This window comes from Mesoplodon densirostris, chromosome X, assembly GCF_025265405.1.
Source record: "Mesoplodon densirostris isolate mMesDen1 chromosome X, mMesDen1 primary haplotype, whole genome shotgun sequence".
Taxonomy (NCBI): domain Eukaryota; kingdom Metazoa; phylum Chordata; class Mammalia; order Artiodactyla; family Ziphiidae; genus Mesoplodon; species Mesoplodon densirostris.
The window spans coordinates 102,819,846-102,842,625 of record NC_082681.1 but is presented as its reverse complement, the minus strand read 5'-3'; the positions used below and the strand labels follow the sequence as shown (position 1 = coordinate 102,842,625).

At 45.2% G+C, this 22,780-nt stretch overlaps 1 non-coding gene across 1 annotated transcript; it reads right to left on the bottom strand.

Annotated features, from left to right (window-relative positions):
• Positions 1–1,066: 1,066 nt before the first annotated feature.
• Positions 1,067–1,138, bottom strand: TRNAE-UUC (transfer RNA glutamic acid (anticodon UUC)). The gene has a single exon. It is a non-coding gene; the product is annotated as a tRNA-Glu (tRNA).
• Positions 1,139–22,780: the final 21,642 nt, after the last annotated feature.

The window sequence follows — 22,780 nt, the reverse complement described above, 5'->3', positions numbered from 1 at the left end:
GGTAATTAAAAGCCATATATTCAGGCCTTTCATAAACCTCTTCATCTCATGCCAAATGAAGAGAACTTAAAAACAGTTTATAAGCCTTAGGATTTTATGATTCTTCTCTAGTCTCTCTTCCTATAGTTCCCTCACTCAGCTTTAATCTATCCCCTCTCTCCATGCTTTATGCATATTTTCTTTCTTCTGGAGGCTGCCCTGGTTATAACTCTTTTATTACTTTCTTCTCCAACTATCCTTCTAGCTTTTCCTCCCTCTTCCTCTTTTTGCTTTCTTCTGCTCATTCTACCTTTGCCTTAAATAACATAGTATGAAGCATATGTGTTTAGAAATAGTTGTTTTTTATTAACTTTTGTTTTTTAATTAACTTTTTTATTTTTTTCTTAACTTTTGTTTTAGATATTGTATCTTTTAGTTCTAGAATTTTTATTTGTTTTTTTCATAGATTCTATGCTAAGATTTTCTATCTATTTATTGCAAGTATATTTTCCTTTAAGTCATTGAGCATAGTTGTAATGGCGAGTTTAAACTTCCTGTTTGCTAATTCTAATATCTGGGTTGCCTTGAGGTTAGTCTTCATTGATTGTCTTTCCTCTTGAAAATGGGTGACGTTTTTAATTCTTCATAACTCAAGTAATTTTGTATTATATCCTGGACATTCTGAATGTTATGGGGACTCTGAATTCTGTTATATTCCTCCAAAGATTGTTTCTCTTTTTAAGCAGGCAATTAAATTGGTTGGACTTAAACTGCAAACTCTATCTCTTAGGTAGTATCTCAAATCTCAATATAATTATTTTGTCCTTAGCTGGGATACTTTGTGTCTTCCCTGTGTCCATGGTTCAGGGGTCAGCTGGAGGTTTGGGCAAAGGATACACATAGAATTTAGACTTTCTCTTCTTGGATAACTTCATTCTAGGATTTTTCTCTCACACTCTACTGACTGTGGGTATGAGTTGCCCTGAACATTTCAGGCTAGAAAAACTGGATTTTCTTTTTCTTTCTTTCTTTCTTTCTTTCTTTCTTTTTTTGGCTGTGCTGCACCACACAGCTTGCAGGATTTTAGTTCCCTGACCAGGGATCGAACCTGGGCCATGGCAGTGAAAGCGCCAAGTCCTAACCACTGGACTACCAGGGAATTCCCAAAATGGATTTTCTGTGGGAGCTTTAACAGCCCTCTGCAGTGTTGACTACAGCCTAATCTCAGGCTAAGAGCTATAAACAGCAGAAGCTCATTCCATGTTTTCCCTGCTTCCCAAGGTTGATTCCCCAGTGGAATTTTCTTATTTTTGCTCACTCTCCAGAGCCTTCAGGTAGCTGGGGTTTCTTTGTGTGGTTTTTTTCCCCAGAGTTTATAGCTGTTAGCTATGGGAAAGTTAGTCCAGTAGGAGCTTACTCAACCATACTGGGAGCAGAGACACCTTTTCTTGATTTTTGAAATGATATGAGTTCAGCCTTTCCTGTGTCTTTCTCTAAAAGAATGCTAACTTACATTGTAGTTCAGAGCCTTTGATTGATTTTTGGGGGTCAATGACCTTCAATAATGAGAGAGTTCTATAGCCCAATCTAGGGAAAGATGTTACATCAAGCTTCATTTCAATTTATTCAACAAAATTCATTGTCCTCCTGTTATGAGAAAAACCTTGGGTTGCTTGCTGTGGTTGTCTAGGGACCATGCTTGAATTTTTGTGGGAGGAAGGAAAAACTGACTACCAGAATGATTATATGCTTAAGAGGAAAGAAAGATCTCCTTATCTTTGAGAAACACTGATTCTGTATCAAGTAATCATTTTACAAATGCTCTCTTGTTTAACCCTCATAACTCTGCCAGGTGGGTATTATTGTCCACTTTTTATAGATGAGAGAAGTGAGGCTCAAAGCCTGCACAGCTGGTAATTTTCATAGGCTTTTGATAAAAAAATGAGTCAATGCTAGAAAAAAATTAGGTTGCTCATCATACTGTGTTCTCAAAAATAATATTAATAATGATAGTAAAAATAACAGCATCCAAGTGCTACTTTTGCTCTTAGCAAAAAGGGATTGTGACTCAGTATGGCCCTGATTTTTGACTGACAAGGTTCCATAAATGCTAAGTATAGTTTTCTATTAAGATTGAAACCTATGAGAAAAAAGCCATGGGCTGACCCATCTTCAAAGTGTCCATTTAAGATTACTTTTTGTCAGCCAGGTGGCTAACGGGCTGTGTTAGACAATGGATAGATATTGTATTCTGTCTGAAACCATAGAATTGGAGTCAAAAAAGAGCGATTCTGCATTTATTTGGCTTGTCTACTGCCCGGGAGCTCAAGCTGCAGAGAACGTTTATTTCATTTTAACAAATGGATGGCACCTGCCTGTTTTAGGCTGGAAGAAAACCTCTGTTCTGGCCTCAGTGTGATGAGGAGCATTGGTGATGGAATATCCAGTGTGAGCCATTGTCCCCACGCTGGGCAAAAATAGTTAAACATTCTGGGGAAATTCTAAGGGAATATGTTCAGTTAATGGTAGGTTTATGTAATACTGGATTTTTAAAAAATATTGACTGCTTCGTGTTTTACAAAAGGAACTTGCAGACAACAGAAAGTGAGCTCCCTATTGAATTGAATAATGTCTCCGTTAAGAGATGAGACTACAAGAAGAGATGTTTAAAGCACAGTTGAAAGAAGGAAGTAATAAACCTGACTTAGACAACAGACAGCAGCCTCAGCCTGGGCAGTTGGAGATACTGGGAAAGCATTGGTTTTCAATTTCCAACCCACTTAGTCATCGAAGCACTGTGGCCTGTAGGGTTGCATTCCTCTGCCAAGTTCTGCAGCTGATTTTGCGGTTAGTCATTTGAGCTTGGGGAAGTCATTTCACCTCTCTGAGCATCAGTTTCCCCACCTATAAAGCAAAGCGGCTGGATTGTGTTATCTTTTAGATCCCTTCCAGTTTTAACTTTTAAGTAACCAAGAATCTTTCTCTACTTTCATACCCAGGTTTTTTGTTTTGTTTTGTTTTGTTTTGTTTTTGTTCTTGTTTCTTGCGGTACACGGGCCTCTCACTGTTGTGGCCTCTCCCGTTGCGGAGCACAGGCTCCGGACGCGCAGGCTCAACTGCCGTGGCTCACGGGCCCAGCCGCTCCGCGGCATGTGGGATCTTCCCGGACTGGGGTACGAACCCGTGTCCCCTGCCTCGGCAGGCGGACTCTCAACCACTGCGCCACCAGGGAAGCCCTGATACCCAGGTTTTTTTCTCAATCTATCCACGAGTCAAGAATTCTACATGTGGGAAAGCAAAATGGCATCAGAGTAGATGAATGAGTCAAAACTTTTGAATTAGAATGGAAGTAAAATCAAAGCAGGAAAAATACATCTTTCTCACCTGAACTAGAAAATAGATGGCAGGTGATAAATGAATAGACTTTGGACTACTCTCTGACTGTAAACTTTCCTAAACTTTTATGTGAAACTAACAGTTCACTTTAAATATCTATGAGTTCTAACAGAGAAGAGCAGGCAGCTCAGATAATGAAGGTCAGAAACTAATGCCCAAATCCCACTGCTTTAGAATGTGCTCAAAGACAGCATCAAATACATGAAGAGGAACAAACACATTTGTCCCACCCATGACACTGTCAGTAGCAGGCTTGTCCAGTGGTGGACATGGCTGGAATCCAAAGGTCAAATAGACCCAGAGGGAAGGACACACAATTTGGGGAGGTCCCAGTGTGACCTTGATGAAATAGATAGAATAAGCAGTTCAGGCTGAAAAGCCTGAGATCATGGATTGCTTTTGAACCATTATAGCTTTGAGATGCTTTGGTGGTAAAGGCACTGGTTGTACCATAGCAAAGAGGCAAGGTTGTTTGTTTCCTGAGGAAATGGTATTTCTCAGAGCATTCCTAGAAGCCAAACCTATCCTGTCTCAGTTTTTTGGTTTTCTAAGGGACAGCCAAATCCTGCCTCCAGCTGTATAGAGAGAGTGAATGAATCAAACACCACTGACTGAAAGAAACCAAACAGACATGAAAGAAGAAGGAAAAAGAGAGGGCAGCAAACCCTAGTAATAATATTACTGGTCAGATCTGGAGTTATTGGCAGAAGCATTCTCTTCAATATGCATGTCTTATTTTGGGTCGTCCCAAAAGCAGACCTTGAGATGAGGACTTGGATGCAGATCCCACGAAGCTCAAATGAGGGAGTGGGAAAAGTGAGACAGGAAAAAGAGGCCAATGAAAGATACATTAAGGTGTGGGTTATCCTTGTGGGCAACTGGAGCTCAAATCCCTAGGAACTCTCTGAGAAACTGTGTAGAAGCCTATGTTAGTTTCCTAAGGCTGCTGTAATAAATAATCACAAACTTTGTGGGTTAAAACAACGAGACTTATCCTCTCATAGTTCTGGAGACCACAAGTCTGAAATCAAGGTGTCAGCAGGATCGGTTCCTTCTGGAGTCTCTGAGGAAGAATCTGTTCCCTGAGTCCCTCCTAGCTCCTGGTGGTTTGCCAGCACTCCTTGGCTTGTAGATGCATCACTCCAACTTCTGCCTCTGTCTTCATGTCACCTTCTCTGTCTTCTCGTTTCTTCTTTTGTAAGGTACTTGTCATTAGATTTAAGACCCACCCTAATCCAGGATGATTTCATCTCGAAATCCTTAGCCATGTCTGCAAAGACCCTTTTTCCAACTAAGGACACACTCACAGGTTCCACTTGGACATCTCTTTTGGGGGGTGGCCACCATTCACCTTATTACAGGGTCCCTTAGAATTATCCCACTGAGGAAGCTGGAATATGTAGTCCACTGACTCTGATCTCCTATTGGTTAAATATTGCCCCTATGGAAAAAAAAGAAAGAAACCAAAAAAAGTTTAAGACTCTGTGCTTCCAATGCAGGGGGTGTGGGTTCGATCCCTGGTCGGGGAACGAAAGTCCCACATGCCGCATGGTGTGGCAAAAAAAAAAAAAAAAAAAAAAAAGCGCCTATAAGGGCACCAAATCTCCTGCCCTTCTGGGCTGTCTTTGCTTAGGGCTGAGCAAACTCCTTTGATGCTACTGAAATTCCCAAGACAGAGAAGCAGAGAGAGGCAGGTGCTTGAGGTGGGAAGCAACAAGAACACATGGGAACCGACAAGCCCAGTTGCAGGGGACCTGAGAAGTGAAGCAGGGGGATGTGAGGCATCAGAGGTGACCGCTACAAGGCCAAACAAAACAAAGACCCCAGATGAGGTGACTGCCAGGTCGGTTGGTGTGAATGGATGCAGACGATGTGGGAAGACTGGGCAGGGCTGGAGAGAGCAGCAAGAGACTAAGATCCTAGCACAGCAGCAGGACTTGTGCAGACTCAAGCATGCCATCCCTATGAGTCCCTGAGCAGCACTAGGCCCCCAGGAAGTGCTGGAATGTTTATTTGAGGAACTGCCCAGCTTCCCTGGAAAAGCCATCCAAAGGCTCAGGTGGTGTCCATTAGGTCCTGCAGCCTTGTCTTACTTCAAGAACTTTTTAGGTGGGTCTCAGCAAGGACTTCAGAAGTTGACCAAATCCTTAGGGTTTGGGAAGGTGTTTCCTGAACATCTGTCACTGGTGAAGACCCCAACCATTTGAAGGCACAGAGACAGACTCCATCCCTGGAGAAGAACAGGGAATAGCAAAAGGCAGACAGGATGGTCAGGTCCCAAACTGATAACTTTGGCTTTAGGATAGGGCTTTGTTCTGGGTGAAGGGAGAAGAAACAGGAAAATAACTAACCAAAAATAAGGTTGGGGTCCTGGGTAGGATTCGAATCCTGCTGGCTAATTCAAGTGACTGGAAGAGGAAGGAAGAGTCAGCACGATGACCCAGAGGTTTCACAAGGTCTGGGGCTAATCTGGGCCCCAGGTCTGCCCTCTGCCATGTAGACCACAGGCCCGAGTTAGGATCCTGGCACCTAGACGGGACAGCATTGGTGTCATCAGGCTAGGTGGCCAGGTCAGGGATTATTAGAAGGTTCCCCTCATTTTTTGCCTACCTGAATTCTGTCTGAATCCCGAGCCCTTAGAGCGGGTGGCATTTCCTCACCATCCTGCCGCACCGAACCTTCATGGATCCTTGGGGCTGGGGAAGGGATAAATATTTTCCTACTCCTTACTGCTACTTCTAGGTTATTTTGTCCCTCCCTCTTCCCTAAAGCACCCCGACTCTTGGAGGCAATCGTAGACCACATTCCCCATTGCTTCTCTGTGCTAGTTCAGGTCCTCTGAGAAGCTAACACCAAGACAAGATTAGATGTACGAGAGATTTATTGGAGAAACCAACTTTGAGGGAAGAAATGGAGAGAGGGCTGGAGGAGCCAGAGCATGCGGGTCTAACCCTGCAAAAGAAAGGAAGGTTGGGTAGGAAAAGCCTTCGATTTTACTGCATGCCTGAAAAAGTTTTGGTGAAGCTGATGGGGTAACTCTGGAGCCAAAGCTGCGTCTCCCGGGAGTGTTTCTGCTTTCATATCCCTGCAGTGCTCACTCTCTGGCTGGGAGCAGCCAGTGAGAGGCGGGGCTTCAGCAGGGTGATGGATTTCAGAGCACAGCAGCTGGGGCCATAGGTCAGTGGCACTGGCCACAGTCAGAGGTCTGAGAGGGGCATTCTCATGGCCGCTGCAGTCTCCTCGTTGTAGTCACCTTCTGTCCTCTGACCAGACACACCCCACCTTCACCCCACACTTTCACTGAAGACTTTACCACCAAGATCAGTGTCTTACTTTCCACCGCTACGACTTTCTTAATTCTTGGTCATTTCAACATACACATGGGGAGTCCTTCCAACATTCTGGCCTCTCATTTCCTTGACACCCTCACTTCCTGTGGTCTTCACCACCTTCATCAATGAGCCACTGCCAAGGTCTCATGACCAAGGATTGCTCCGTTCCCTAACGTTCATTTCAAGCCTCCCACATTCCTACCTCCTATCATCCCCTCTCACTCTCTCTAGCGTTGTGACTTCAACCAACCTTGGGCCCCCTTAGGTCCCCCAGTCCTGTTACTGTGCCAAGTTTTCACCACCCATTACCCCCTTCATTTCCTCCATCTCCACCTTTTTTGTTAGAGTCCACAGTCTTCACCGTACGTACCACTCCTTGTACATTCTCTCAACGCCATCATTTGGCTTGCCTTTGCTAAGCCAGCTCAGCCTTGTTTAATTCCAGCTGCCATCTTCCAGCCCAGCCCCTAAAGAGCTGAAGGTGGCTGGCGAAAAACACTCAAGCATTGCTGACTGGTCTGACTTGAAATTTACCACGGCAGACCTCAAGTGCGGCTTCAGTGCAGCCAGGCCATCGTACCCCATTTCCCCAATCAATTTGCTCTCCCCTCTCCCTGAGATGACTATTTCATACTGTCTCATCTTTCCTCAAAACCCCAGAAATTCCACCCCCCATCCTCCTTCTCAGCTGATGACCTTGTTTCTTAGTACCCTGAGAGAGAAGCAATCAGGAGAGAACTTTCCTACTGCCCGCCACCATATCTGTCTACCTTCCTGCATTTGTACTCACGATTCTGACTTTTTCCCCTGATACACGGACAAACTGTGTTCATCTACCCAAGGCCAACACCTCCACGTGTGAACTGGATCCCATCCACATTGCTCAGTCAAGGCTTTGCTCCTGCAATTATGTCGTCTCTCTCTCCTGCTTCTTCCATATTTCTCTCCCTCCTGAATCATTTCCACCAGTGTAAAAACATGCTGTAATACCTGCTATCAAAAATAAATAAATAAATAAATAAATAAGAAAGACCTCCCTGATGCACACACCTTTCCAACTACCACTCGTTTCTCCCCTCCCCTTTATAGTGCAACTCCTTTACAAAGTTGTCTATACTTGCCCTCTTCGCTTCCTCTCCTCCCATGACTCTTTTTTTTTTTTTTTTTTTTTTTTTTTTGCGGTACGCGGGCCTCTCACTGTTGTGGCCTCTCCCGTTGTGGAGCACAGGCTCCGGACGCGCAGGCTCAACTGCCGTGGCTCACGGGCCCAGCCGCTCCTCAGCATGTGGGATCTTCCCGGACCGGGGCATGAACCCGTGTCCCCTGCATCGGCAGGCGGACTCTCAACCACTGCGCCACCAGGGAAGCCCCTCCCATGACTCTTGAGCCCCCTCTAGTCTGGTGTCAAGGAAATGAGAACCATTTTTCCAGCCCCACTGTTTGATCTGCAGCAAACATTTCACAGTGTCAGCCTACTTTCCTGCCTCTGATATTCTTCTTGCAGCAGGTCATCCCGTCCTCAGGAGGCTCCTCCTGGGTAGGGAACCGCCAGATTCTAGCACCTGCTTGGTCTGGGGCTGGGTTGACCCAGGCTCGTCTCCTCGCAGGACCCTTTGGTAGGGCACCCTAGGTGTGTATAGATGTATGAACTTGATGGAACACCACTTAGACTCACATGGAGAAGCCATTCTGAGTCCCCATCTTACCCTGGACATTCCTGTGCTCACAGTTTTCACACCCCACCCTTCACTCCAGCAATAAAGAAAAATGGGTCCCTCTGAGGGCCCCTCTGTGTTCACAGTTCCAGGACCTACCCACCACCCCATGGCCAAAAATGAACATCTGTTCTGCCTGGACCTAGCGCACGCTTTTACACGGCCCACCTTCACTTCTCTTTTAGAAAACATGCGAGCTCTCCTTTGCGGGTCTTCCCAGGCATGGGAAGTGGAGAGACAAGTACATAAGAAATAGCAAAGCAACAGATATAATAAATTTTTGTTAATCAACCCCTCCATGTTAGGCGCATGTTCACAGCAGTGAGTAAAACAAGCGAATTCTCATCCATATGGATATTGCATCAAATGTTTATCTACCTATCATCTGTCTCTCTAGCAATCATATATCTTATCTATCTATCAGAGCCAATAATATAATTTTCTCAAAAAGAGCAGTACAAGCTAAGGGAAGGAAAACATGTTCTACGATCAGGTGCCCTCCCTTCAGACCCCAAGCCAGCTTTCACACTTGCTTGTCTATTGTACTCCCTCAGTAGAAACAGCCCATTTGTTCATGAGCTCAAGTGGGTCATGATTTCCGGTTCTGTGCATTCTTGCATCTACAACAATAGCCACCTTGTGAGCTATAGGGCCATTACAATTAGCTCCACATCATCATTAAAGAATTTCTGGCTCAGAGACGTTAAGCAAGTTTCCTGAGGTTAGTCAGGACCTCAGTCGTTGAGCTGATAGTTGAAGACCAGGATTCTAAATTCAAATTGGATGGTTTTACAGGTCTTATAGGCCATAAAGATTCTTACTTTCCCAGTACCTCGTAAAACATAATAGGCGTATCTAAGGTTTGTTTCTGTAGCTGTATTACCTGCACAGAAGTACTTGTTGGCCTTGTGCTGACCACAGGGAGTAGTAAAGTCCACACTTACCTGTTTTCCTTCTTCTGGAACTCAAAATAGTGCCTGAGTAAAGATGGCCACACCGCATTTACACGTATCCCAAGCAGTAGGAGGTAAGGTATGCAGTGTTGTGTTGTTCTTTAGTTCTTTACTAAGTAGTCATCCAGGTTATTTGATTTCCAATTTATAATCCTGTTTGTTTTTGCTATTCAAGAATGAAACTATGGTAGTATTTACTGAGCAACTCTTGATAAGTTATTCTAAGCATCGCACAGATACTATAGTTCATACTTTGTTTTTAATCATGTTAGTTTCAGGTTTGTAATTCTGAGGTATATATTATATGTATTACCAATCTGTAGCCCCTACATAATTCTGTTCTCCGATAGATAAATATCTTTATTCTTCAGGATCCCCCAATACTTGATGAAGAAACATTAAGTCAAAGCATGTAGCCTCTAGGGGGAGCTCAAGACTTCTCTCTCTCTTCCCTCTGTCCTCTGGGAAGGATGAGGACTGAAGAGATGCGTGAGTGGGTGAGATGGGTGAAGGCAAGGACATTACTGGGCCCAAGTGTGGGCAGGTAGCCTTTGACTGTGCCTTGCCTGGAGGTTAGGGGGCATTGTATGTGCATAATGAGGGTCTTTTGACCTTCCCTCGGGATGCAACCTTTTGAAAATTCTCCCATGTGGCTGACATCATAAAAGGGGCCCTTTCCACACCCAAGGAACCACGGCAGGAAATGGACGGAGCAGAGGAAAGGATGACACATGGACATGTGTTAGTCTGGGCTGTAACCTAGGGAAGCAATGGAGTCCTATGACTTACCACGACCCAGCCCCGCTCTCCACATCCAGGGGTTCGACACAGGGCTGAATGGGGGTTGAGGGTCAAAGCCATATGGCATCAAGCAGAGAGACTTTGCCTGGAAGTCTCTCCACTGAGCTCTTAGGGAAGCCTAGTAGGGCTGTCTGTGGCCACAGTGGGCTAATGTTTGTGGACTTGACAACCAGGGGACCTGACTCACCCCTTCATTAGTAACACAAGTAACCCGAACCAACACAGCAATTCAACTCACAGTGTAGAAAATGTGCCCAGAGAAAAACAATATATGACATAAACATAAATATAATACTGTGTGTTTATGCAAGTGAGTTATAAAAAGTATATATTGAGTAAGGTTGCAAGTAATGTATTACCTAGCAAAATAGAACCCTATGTGTGTGTGTGTGTGTGTGTGTGTGTGTGTGTGTATACTGTAATCAAAATGAATGCATGTGTCATGGAATCCAGTCCATGGCCTGGAGCTCAAAGGGCTGGGACTCATGATCATTTACTGAACCGGATCTGCCAATTCAGTGGATCTTCAGGGATGGGAAGTTCACTTAGTGGGAAGAAGGACGTTCCAGGGGAAAGAAGCAGAAATCCTTTAGCTTCTCTGGGCCCCTGTCTTAGTCTGAATTCCCTCCAAACAGATGCTGAGTGGAGGACTTGGGTGTAGGTCGTTTATTTGTGAGGTGGTGTCAAGAAGCACTAGTGAGGGGATGCGGAGAGTGATAAAGGCAAGGGTGGGAAGTTAATAGATGTGACTTCATGAGCAGATTACCACTCAGGGCAACTAGGGTTCGATCCTGTGGTGGGCCACGCAAGACGACACGTAGTTCACATCTTGGAATCTCCTCCCTGGAGGACGGGAAGGCTGGGGCACTGATGCACCAACCCCCATCGCCTACTATCGAGGGTTCTCCCCTTGAACATCAACCTACCTGCCCTTCTGGGTTGGTTGTGCCCATGATATGAGTTTGCTCCGTACTCCTGAGGTGGGAAGCTGTTAGTGTGCCCAAGATTGTCCAAGACTTTGGGAACATGGGCTGGGGCATCAACACCATGCTCATATCAGGACTGAGACTAGTTAGTCTAGATGACCTCCAAAGCCCCTCCCAGCTATTATGTTCAATGATTCTCTGATGTATGGAGTTGCCTGCACCATGGGTTTTCTACCCTAGGTGATGGGGAGTTGCCCATCTCTAGAAGTAACCAAGCAGACACTTGATAAGCACTTGGAGAGAATGTTGTAGCGTCAGATATGTGATTGGAATGAGGAACTTTTAACACACTTCCTGTCTAAGGCTGAGTTCCTGGGAAACAGACCCTGCGATGAGGATTCAGGTGTGAGTGATTCCTTAAGGAAATGCTCCCTGGGGAGGGCAGGAAGGGTGTGGGAGAAGCAGGATGAGAGGGGAGGGAAGCCAAGCAAGGGTTCCATGTTGGGGAAGGTCTCAACCTCAGCCTGATCCCGCGGGGGAGCTCTGCAGTATGTGCTACACCTCAGATTCTGTGGGACTCCGGGCAAGGGAGCTGGGTTTTCATATTCCCTCACCCCTCAGTCATTAGCTAAGGGCCGTCCCAGTAGGACGTAAAGTTCTAGGCATATTTGGCTCTCCATGTATATGGGCAGAGTGGCTCCAGTTGCCTGAGGACAGTCGTCTGAGGAGAGCAGGTGTAGGCAGCCAGGAGCAAAGGCACAATGAAGCCAGAGGGGTGTCCAGAGACAACAATACGAGGAATCCAACGGGACACTGTCACTGTCTGCTACAGTTACTACGAGGATGGCAGTCATACTCGTGTGTGGGTTTTCTCTGTTTTGCTACAGATTTACAAGGTCTGGTGGGCAAAGCTTTGGCCCCAGGGCTCCAAAAGTCCTCTCCTTGGCCTACTCTAATGCTGCAGATAGCCGCCATGCAGGAGACTTAGCATTTCAGAGCTTGAACTTCCAGAATCCCATGATGCTGAAGAGGGCAGCCCGGGGACTTTTTTTTTTTTTTATAGACTAGAAATAAGAGTTTATAAGGTACAGAAAGAATGACCCCAAGCCCTCATGCAAACTATGTGGCATCTCTTCAGTCTGAAGTAGATTTGGGACTAAAGACAGTACACATATGTCTGAAATAAAGGGATAAATCTAGCTGTACAGAGACGCAGCATGACGCTGTCATAAAAAATCCACTTTTGTCCATGCCACAGCCCTGAACCTCCTGTGCAGTCGATCAGAGACCCTGATAAATCTGGGCTGCTAGAAATGCCAACCAGCTCATGCGTTTTCAGTGAGCGATGACAGGGAGCCGAATTGCTTTAGTCCGATTAGGGAAGGGCCTCTGACTGTAAAATATACCGTGTGAAAAAAAATATTGAGTTTTAGTTCGCTGACACATCAATTTACGAGAGTTATGGCTCTCACACGGAGGCCAAGCAGGTATCTCCCCACATGTATGTGCAATAAAAATTAATTGTGGTCTTTTATACAGGGCACTGTTCTCACTTGTGGGATCAGAGGGTGACCCGAGCGTCACCTCCAGTGGCAAGCTGCAACACTGGAGGCGGTGGTTCTTTTCCCGGAAGCCACAGAGGGAAACAAACGCCCAAAACCACAAACAAGTTTCACGTGTAACATTCCGAATTTTAAAAAAAGATATGCAGCCACGTCATGTCCATATTTTTTCTGAAAGTATATATATATGTTTGATGGGTATAATATGTGTATATCTATCAGGGTTAGGACAAGAAAACAGAAACTTCAGCACGTCTTTCAAATGCATTCAGGGAGCTGGTTATAGGAAATGGAAGAGTGAAAAAGCCAAACAGAATGATCAGTCAGCCCAGGGGTTAGCAACAGCAGGAAGTGGCTACCACTTCGAGGGCTCAGGGGACACAAGGAAGAGGGGGTTTTATGGAGACCAGGAGCAGAGGCCATCCAGGGAACCTTGAACCATGGTGGAAGCATCCCAGGGAGCTGTAGCCACAGAGGGAGGAGCTGGGTTATCTCTGCTGCCAGAGGTGCTACAGGAAGCAGAGAGTGAGGCGGTAAAATACCCTGGCTTCTCCCTTCCTCCTGCCCCTAGTGACTCTCAATGGCCAAACTGAGCTGGAAGCCAGAGGGCAAGGGAGTCTGGGAAATGTAGTTCCCTGTGATACAAAACACAACTGGGGAACGGAACGGTGAGGAATGGATCCTAGAGCAGAAGGCCAGTTGATAGGCATGCTATACATGTAAATCTCCTTTTGTTGCTTTGGATCCCAGTTTGACAAACCTGTAAGACTCGGCTGACTGTGCGATTTGGAGAGAAGGGAGTAGGCCTGATGTTCAATTGACTGTGGCGTCTTCAGCTTGGGAATGTCTTGTACCTGGTTGGCATTGTACAGTGGCAGGGCCCTTCAGAACGGGCCTCCAGATGGTGGACAGACATGTCACACATCACAGGGTGATATTTTAGAAGTGCTTCCTAGCAGACCTCCCTTCCTTGTGAGTCAGTCCCTTTGACTACACCCTGTTCGTTGTTGATGTCAAGATGAGCTCCACCTAGAACAAATAATTCCACATCCTCTGCTGAGAGCACGTGGCAAGGTAGAGAGAAGGGAGTCAGGAAGAGCTGGACAAAGCAGTGAGATGCCAGGGCCTGGCTTCCCAGTGGGCAGGGAGAGAGTGAGACCCCAAATAGAGTGGAATAAGGAAGCCAAAAACAGAGGACTTTTGCTTCACTTCTTATTGGGCCTCTGGGAGGAGGCCACCTCACTGGGGGCCCTGCACCATCATGGGGATGTCACAGCAGAAGGCAAATCTGTCACGTGAGTAGGCAGAAAGATGGCTTTGGAGCCATCTCAGTTCCTGTGTGGTGTGGCAGGGATTCGGATGTTCCCAATTCATCCAATGTGGTCACAGAGTGTAGCAGGGTTGAGGGCAGTAGCCATATGTTGGGCCTCCATGGGTGACAAGGTGACCCTCACAGTAGTGGCTCAGGAGTGGAGGAAGAAAAAAACCAGAGGCAGATGAAGGGTGTAGCTGAGGGCTGAGGGGGTCTGTAGCAGCAGTGACAAAACAGTGAGGTCAAGAGAGCCAGGCCAGGGGACCGCACACCCTGGCCATATGCCAGAAGACCAAACAAGAGTTTTACCACCACCGACTTCAGCAGAAAATGTCAGTCATGGTGCCCCACAGGGACACAGATGTCCCCTCACAACGGGGAGCAGAAATCTTTCCCAGGAAGCACTTCAGCTTCCAGGGAGTTTGGGTTCTCAACCCGGAGTGCAGAAGCAAGACTAGTGAAATAAGAAAGCACTCTGACTCCACCCAAAAGGGAACACCACGTGGTCTCAGCCTGGATTCTAATTCTCTGGTCCTGCCGGCAGTGGAATGCTGGCGAGTGGGGAAAGCACATTTCGGCATCAAACAGACTTGGCTTGGTTTCCGGCTCTACCAGTATCTGGCTGTGGATTTCCTGGACAAGTTCCTTAACTTCTCCCAGCTCAGATTAATCTTTTATGAAATGCAGATGCCCATTCCTACCCACTAGTGCTGTTGGGAAAAATAGAGCTAATCTATGTAACTCTCAATATTGTACTGGAAGCAGAATGGAGTTACAGTCATAGGTAGTTATTATTATCAGAAATAGTCATAATGAATATAGCCTGTGTGGTGGAGATTGATTGGTTGTTGACCAGATTGTTTTACTTCTCTTCCAGTTTGGTGTGACTATGGTACTGAGTTTAAGTCAAGGGGATGGGAGTATAAGTACACAACCTTTGGGCCTGGCTCAGAAGACCTCCCATGCACTCATCCATGCTCTTTCTTCCCTTGTTTCTTGACCACTTGAAGGGATGAAGTGAAGGGTCTGAGGCCCTCAGAGGTGGCAAAGCTACAAGATGGAAGGACCCTGGGTCCTTGAGTCACTGCTCGTGGGAGAGCTACCTGGCCAGGAACACTCACACTGGACTGCTCCATGCGTGAGAAACACACTTTATTTTTGTAAGGCGCTGAAATCGTGGGATTGTTTGTTAAGGCAACTAACCTAAGACAGCCTATGTCTTCCCTCAGCTTTCCCCTCCTCTACCTACCTTACAGAGTTATTATGAAAATAAATATGAAAACGCAAGTGAAAGTGCTTTAAAAGCCTGAAAGCACTCTAAAAAATGTGAAGTTCTGTCAAGGATGATATCATTTTCTCCAAGCCTTCAAACCTTACCCGTGGTCCTTACTCTTACTATTGGTAGTGCTATGGCATTATTTGGAGTTCTGGGTGCCCTTGTATTGTACCTCCTTGAGAGGCAGATGCATCCCCCTTGGGAGGAAGGCAAGAATGTGGGATGGGGAAGAGGGGTACTATCCACCCCCCAAGACAGTCTGGCAGGGGTCTCAGAGTTTCCCTTCCCCAGTCTTCTGACCTGAACTTTCAGTCACTGGCATCCTCCGGTCCTCTGGCACTGGAGGTGTCTGCCAATGGGGACATTTCTGGGGATCCAGGCCTGGTCGAGAGCAGAAACCATTCTTGCCGAGGGGAAGTGGCACTTGGCAGTGCCCGCCCTGCCCTGTCACCTGCAGCAGCAACTCATAATTGATGGAGCCAGTGGCCTACGTGGTGATTTAAGGACACCCAGAAGGGACCCCACTATTCTCTTTCTAAAAATGTCTTGCCTGGCCTATCCTCTTGAGGTCTGCTCTATGAATATGGAAACAGCCTTGCGGGGCTGGGAAGTGAAGCAATAAGCTAATGTTATGCAGTAACATTGTAGAATGAAATGGTGGCTCAGATCTTTCCCTCTGTGACAAGCAGCTGGGGGTTTAGAAGGTGCCGAGGAAGGAGAGTCATTTTGGAGCAGAAGTCACTGACCTGGAAGGTGGGACCAGGTGGGCTACTACAGTAAGGACACAAGAACGTGAGGAAGAGGTTTCCAAGGAAGGAGACAGGAAGAAAGGAAGGAACTGTGGGAAAGAGTGAAGCCCAACTAGGCCTGCTTGCCCAAGAGCAGCCTTAACTGCATCAACCCACCTCCAATTGCAATTTTAACAAAAAGAACAAATACCTAATGTTTTCTATGTGGCAGGCATTGCTCTAAGTGCTTTATGTCCTAAAAACAATCTTTGTGGGGGGGGGTAAGTACCATTATTATCTCTTCAAAGGAACACCACCAATTGCCCAAGATCGTGTAGCCAGTAAGCTGGGATTTGAACCCAGGAAGACTAGCTATGGAGGCAGGTCCCTTAACCACTAAATAATATTCCTCCTCAACTTAATAGAATTGGATCTAACAAACACTTTAGGGGGAATTTTGTATGAAGCACTAAGGAAGCTGGAAAGATGGATGAGAGATACCATGTTTACTCTTCCTCAAGGAATTTCTACTATAATGAAGGCCAGCCAGGCACACACTATGAGGGGTTTGGGAAGAGCAACTCAGGGCAGTCAAGGCAGACAAGTAACATCCATGAAAGTGGTTCCCAGAAAGAGAGGCTGCAGACATCTGGCTCAGGTTGGGGACAGGATTCCCGTTGTATATGAGCAAAAACAAGGAAGACCCAAAGCCTTGAGGGGATAAGGGTGAGAACCCGGGATAGGATGAGTTATTGACGTTAGAATTCAGATCGAGACTAAAGCTGTAATGCACTGCATCAGCTAGGAGTGATTGTTTAGTGGCAGCTAAGAGAAAATCTCACATTGACTTGGTTTTCTTTTGTTTATCCCCTCTGCCTCCCTGAATCCCTACAGCTGGGCTCATCAAACTTCCCAACTGTGTATTCAGCACTGTCCTGGGTCCTAGAACAATCTATTGAGGCAGGATGTTTTCGATCACCCTTCGCTTCTATACCTCCATTAGGCAGGCCCTGACCTGGAGCCCATCTCCCCCCCACAACATGCTGACCAGGAAACAGGGACTCTCCTGGTCTCCATCTCTAGTTGGGCATCTGGTGGAAGCTTGCCTCCCTCTCTCTTCAGTCCATCTTTCTGAGCTCCCAAACCCCAGCCCAGTTTGTAAGATTGTATGGGGCCAACACTCTTAGTGGTCTGCTTAACACCCATCCCCCTTTCTTCCTTGCTAACAGAAATTCAATTTTGTTTGGGAGCAATACGTCATCCCCAGGCACTGGATCATGATTTGTCTAAGGTAATTATGACAATTTTCTTCTCTATTTCCCCAGACTCCGGGGAAGCCAGGGATATCACATGACCCAATTCATCTGGTCAGTAAGACTCTGTGTGTGAGTGTGTGTCTGGGTGTGGGCATGCAGTGGTCGGGGGATATACTCTGGGAAAGGTTGTCTTCCTGAAAAAAGGAATAGACAAGGTTGCATGGCCCTACCCCCCACTGTCTCCTTGTCTTAAATTTAGGCTTGATGCCTATGGTTCCCCCCACTACCCCAGTTCGTAGTTTCTGACTTAGGTATTTGGACTTGAGCAAAACTGAGCCGTCAATTTGCCTTCCAGCCTGCTCATCCTGAAGGTTCACAGTTCCTGATTTCACCAGCATGTATCAGTCACCCAGGCAAAAGCCAAGGGCCAGGTTTTCTTCCTGGCTCTCCCTCGCTACCACTCCCTGCCAACCCCCATCCTATCAGTCACCAAGTCTTATTCATTTGACCTCTTGACTGTCTCTTGAATCAGTTTCCTCTCCATCACCACTGCCACTGCCTTAGTTCAGACCTTCATCCCGCCTCACCTTGATCTCTGCCGTGGTCTGTTAATTGCTCTCTTCCTTCCCTCTGAACTCTCCAATCAGACCTCCAAAAGTGAGTTTCATTTCTAAAATGCAAATCTGATCAGGTCGTTTCTCTGCATAAAATTCTTCCATTACCGCCCCGAGCTTTAGCTTAGGCCCCTTGAGGTGTACCTTTTAACAGACCCTTTGGGCTGTGGTTCTTACCTGCTTACTTTTCCTACTATCCTGAAAGGTATCCTTCCATCCAAGTTTATCAGATGCAGTGTACCCTTGGAACCATCTCTGCTCTTTCTCATGATGTTCCCTCTGCCTGGATTTGTCCTTCCCTCTGATCCTCTTTGGTCAATCCTATTGGACGTTTAAAACTCAGGTCAATTCGTCACTCCTCCCTTTCCCGGGATGTTTTCGTCAACTCTCCTTCTCTCCTGTCTACTTTGATGTCCTCTTCTCTGTTCCTATACCTTTAATATTACCTTACACATTGATCTGTAATTTCCAGCTGTCTTTTTCTAGCTAATGCTTATGTAGATTGACTTGTCTGTTTACCAGGGTCACTTCTTGTCATTGCTTTTTGCATCCTATCACTTCCTTCTGGGTTTAATTTCTCAGTTCTTTTTCTGAAGTAAATCCTTAGTAACTTTTTCCAGCTAAAATCATAGGTATAAATTCTCCCACTTTGTTTTTAAATTTCTATGTCGATTTTACCCTCACTTCTTTTTACTTTTTGTTATGGAAAATTTCAAATATACAGAAAAGTATGAAAAATAGTAAACACACATATTCTTCATCTGGATTTAACAATTGTTAGCATATGCCAGATTTGCTTCATCTAATTTTTTCTTATTTTTGAGTAGATAACAGGCATCCTCACTTTTACCCTGTGCAGAATATTTTTATTTGCCCTATTCTTTTCTCTATCCTTCTCTGTCCTAGATAAAATTACTTCTAGGGACTGGATCCCCAGACCCTCTTGCCCGCTGGCTCTTGGTTGGGTTTGATTAATAGGAGGATTCAGGAGAAGATGAGAAGATGGGCCAAGAGTTGGCAGTGGTTGTGTTTCTCCACTAAAGTCCACAGCTTCTGTCAGGGGACCTTCTAGAGCTACAACCACAATCCTTTCTCCAGGTCTGAGTAACTGCTCCCTCCTCTTTCCCTTTAGACCCATGATTGAGAACTCGTGTAGCTCCAGGGTATTTTTTTTTTTTTTTTTTTTTTTGCGGTATGCGGGCCTCTCACTGTTGTGGCCTCCCCCGTTGCGGAGCACAGGCTCCGGACGCGCAGGCTCAGCGGCCATGGCTCACGGGCCCAGCCGCTCCGCGGCATATGGGATCCTCCCAGACCGGGGCTCGAACCCGTATCCCCTGCATCGGCAGGCGGACTCTCAACCACTTGCGCCACCAGGGAGGCCCCGCTCCAGGGTATTTTAACATGCTTTGTTGGTTTCCCTATATCCTGGCCATACCTTTGTGAATAGTTCCTTTCTTCTATTATCCCACTTGATTCTAATAAGCACTCCTAAGTCCTTCAATATGCATCTCTAAAAAAAAGAGACTTTTAAAACATAATACCACAAACGTACAAACTAAACAAAATTAATAGTACTTCCCTAATATCACCTAATATCTAGTCCATATTCAAATTCCTCCAGTTGTTCCAAACATTGTCTTTTATAGCTGATTTGTTTAATTTAGAACTCAAACTGAGCACCACTTACTGCATTTAGTTGTTGTGTCTCTTAAATCCCTTTAAATCCAAAATCCATTACCAACTTCATAGGCAATGTTGCCTATTTCATATTGCATCATATCAGGAGGAACATGTGGACCCACTATTAGTAATGCTGTTTGATCACTGTCATCCTCACTTTTGAATGGTAGTTGAGATGGGTATAGAATTTTTGAAATGACAGTTATTTCTCCCTATTTTTTGGCCATTGTTTCTTCTCTCCTTAATTGATGCTGCTGCAAAATCTGCTGCTGTCATTCAATTGTTGCTCCTTGTAAATCATTTTCCTTTCTCATGGACTATTTTTGAGATTTCCTCTTTGCCTTTGTTATTTATTATGATGCGTCTAATTGTGGATTAATTTTCACTTACCCTCAGGACTCACTGTACTTTTGAATCTGAGGATTTCATTAGTTCTGAAAAGTTCTTTGTCGTGAATGTTTCTAATTTAGCCACATCCCTCTAGTCTCTATTCCTATAGACTTAATTAGATACATGTCGCACCTTCTCATTATATCCTCCATGTTCTCTAACTCTCTTGTATGGTTCCCATCACTTTATCTCACTATACATTGTAGGTGATTTCTTCCATTCCATGTTGAAGTTCACAAATTCTCTCTTTAGCTGCATCTCTTATTCTGTTTAACTCATCCGTTGAACTTTTAATTTCACCTTTTTTATTTCCAGAGATTTTATTTGCTTCTTTTTTGAATATGCCTGCTTTTTATGTTAGCATAGTGTCACATCTTTTCATTATGACCTTTACATCTTTTATTGATTTAATTATTTTAAAGATATTTACAGTCTCACTCAGTTGTTCTATTACCTCAAGTTCTTGGGATGCTTCTAGGGATTTTCATTCACTTATTTGTTTTTCCTGCTGCCTCTGCCTCATGGTGAATTATGTCCTCAAATGGTTTGTAATGTGTTTTATTGTGAAGTCATCTTCAACGGGCTTTTTTAGGAGGTTGGATGGGACTCTATGTCACTCTGGAATGTGGCAGCATTGCCACAGAGGATTTTTGCATTTACTACCTAGAGCTCTGGGAAAAGAGAAGAGGATATTTGCCACTATCCTGGACTCATGGCCAAGTTGTCTACTTCCCTTCTTCATCCCCATAAGGTATCAGCTTTATGCAAAGACCTTTAGCTCTCCCATTTTTTTTTTTTTTTTTTTTTTTTGCGGTACGCAGGTCTTTCACTGTTGTGGCTTCTCCCATTGTGGAGCACAGGCTCCGGACGCGCAGGCTCAGCGTCCATGGCTCACGGGCCCAGCCGCTCCGTGGCATGTGGGATCTTCCCAGACCGGGGCTTGAACGCGTGTCCCCTGCATCAACAGGCGGACTCTCAACCACTGCGCCACCAGGGAAGCCCTAGCTCTCCCATTTTATGAGGGCCCACAACCATATTTTCTGACTCCATGTCCATGTTCAAACTCTGACTCCTAGCTCCTAAAGTCTATATTCTTTCTGATAGATTCCCTGGATGCCACGGGATCAATCTATGCATTTATTGTGCTGGCTTAACTTTGTGTTTGATCCTGGCACCTTGGGAGTTTCATTTCCAGCTGGAACTAATTTTGTAATATTTTGTTCCTACACTTTTCCAAATATTTATGTGCTATTGTTATTGTCTGCCTAGTTTATTCTCTCTATAACTAGACTGTAAGCACTTTGTGGGCATCATCTATAACAGATTCAACTCCAAATTCCTCAAATCTAACAAAGTTCCTGGCAGATAATGGGTGCATTATGAATAATTTTTTAATGTCTGAATGCATAAAGTTTTTTGTAATTGTGAAGTTAGTGTTTTCCTAGGCGTTGACTTACAGTTAGTATGTCCTTGTGTGAACATTTTTCATTAATCCCCTTTGACCCATTGTATCATGGAGTCTGGATGTTGACTTTCTATGTTTCCGTCCATTCTTTCTATGTTTAGAAGAAAGCATTTCATCCACGTATTTATAATGCACATCCCACTGCCTTCTTCTTTAATATGTTTTCTTATTATTTGTTAGTATACCATAACGTGACAGTTCTATTTAGTCTAAAGAATAAATAATAAAAAAGATTCTTCTGACTGTAAGAAAAAGAAACCCACTCAAGCTATCTCCCGGAAGAAGGTTTACTTGTGAATACACAGATCTTACAAAATCCCAAGAGCAGGAAATGGAGAACAGCAAATGTGCTATAAACTGAGATTTGGGAATGGAAATTCAGAGTGAATGAAAATCTCACTCTCTCAGGGGTCACGTGGTCTCTTTCATCCTGGACTCTCTTTGTGAGCCTCACCCAGGCTCCCTCTCCCTTCAAAGGGCTTCCTTCACTTACTTTGCACATAGCCTATCAGAGCCACCCAGCCCTGAATCCACATCCCCTTGCATTTTCAGCAGGGTATAGACACAGGGAGGCTGGTCTAATGGGCTTGACCAAACAAGGAGGGGGCGGGATGCACATAGGATCTGGAGGGGCTCAACACGGATTTACAGAATGATTGAGTGAAAGAAGGCACATATGAGAGAAACCTGAAACGATGAGGGTCATTCAGTAGGGAGCCTTGAAGGCAGATCACAACCCTGTTCCTAGCAGTGTCAAGGAGGCATGACTTCATCCGAATGAGCCATATCAACATAAACTCATCCACTCCTGGGACCCTAAGCACTTCTACCTCAAAACTTCTGAGCACCTGCTCCTGTAAAAGTTGCAATGAGAGACTATTGCAATAGAATAGAATCAGAGCCTATTTAACAGAGGATGGTACCCTAGAGGCTATTGTGGGGATTATTTCATTTTGCTTCATATTCTGTTATTTGTGTAAATGTCTGTCTCCCCTAAAAAATTTTGAGTCCTTGAGTGCCAGAAAGATGTCTCGTATGACATCTAAGTCTCTGAAGCACCAAACACCTTGCCTTGCTCACATCCCAATCCCAGGCTATCCCCTTACTAGTTGCATGACTTTGGACAAGTTACTTTGCCACTCCGTACCTCAGTTTCCTCATCTGTAGATGGGGGTAATAATGGTACCTACCTCTTAAGGTTGTAACGAGGATTGAATAGCCAGCACGTGGTAAATAATTTACAACAGTTCCTGCCACATAGTAAGCTCTTAAGAAATGCCAGCCACTTATTAATCGGTGTTGTTTTCCGACTGGGTTGGGTTTTTAAAGGCTCCTGAGACATCTATTGACTGATTTCCATGTTGGCTTTGCTGTTTATCTACCACATCTGGGACA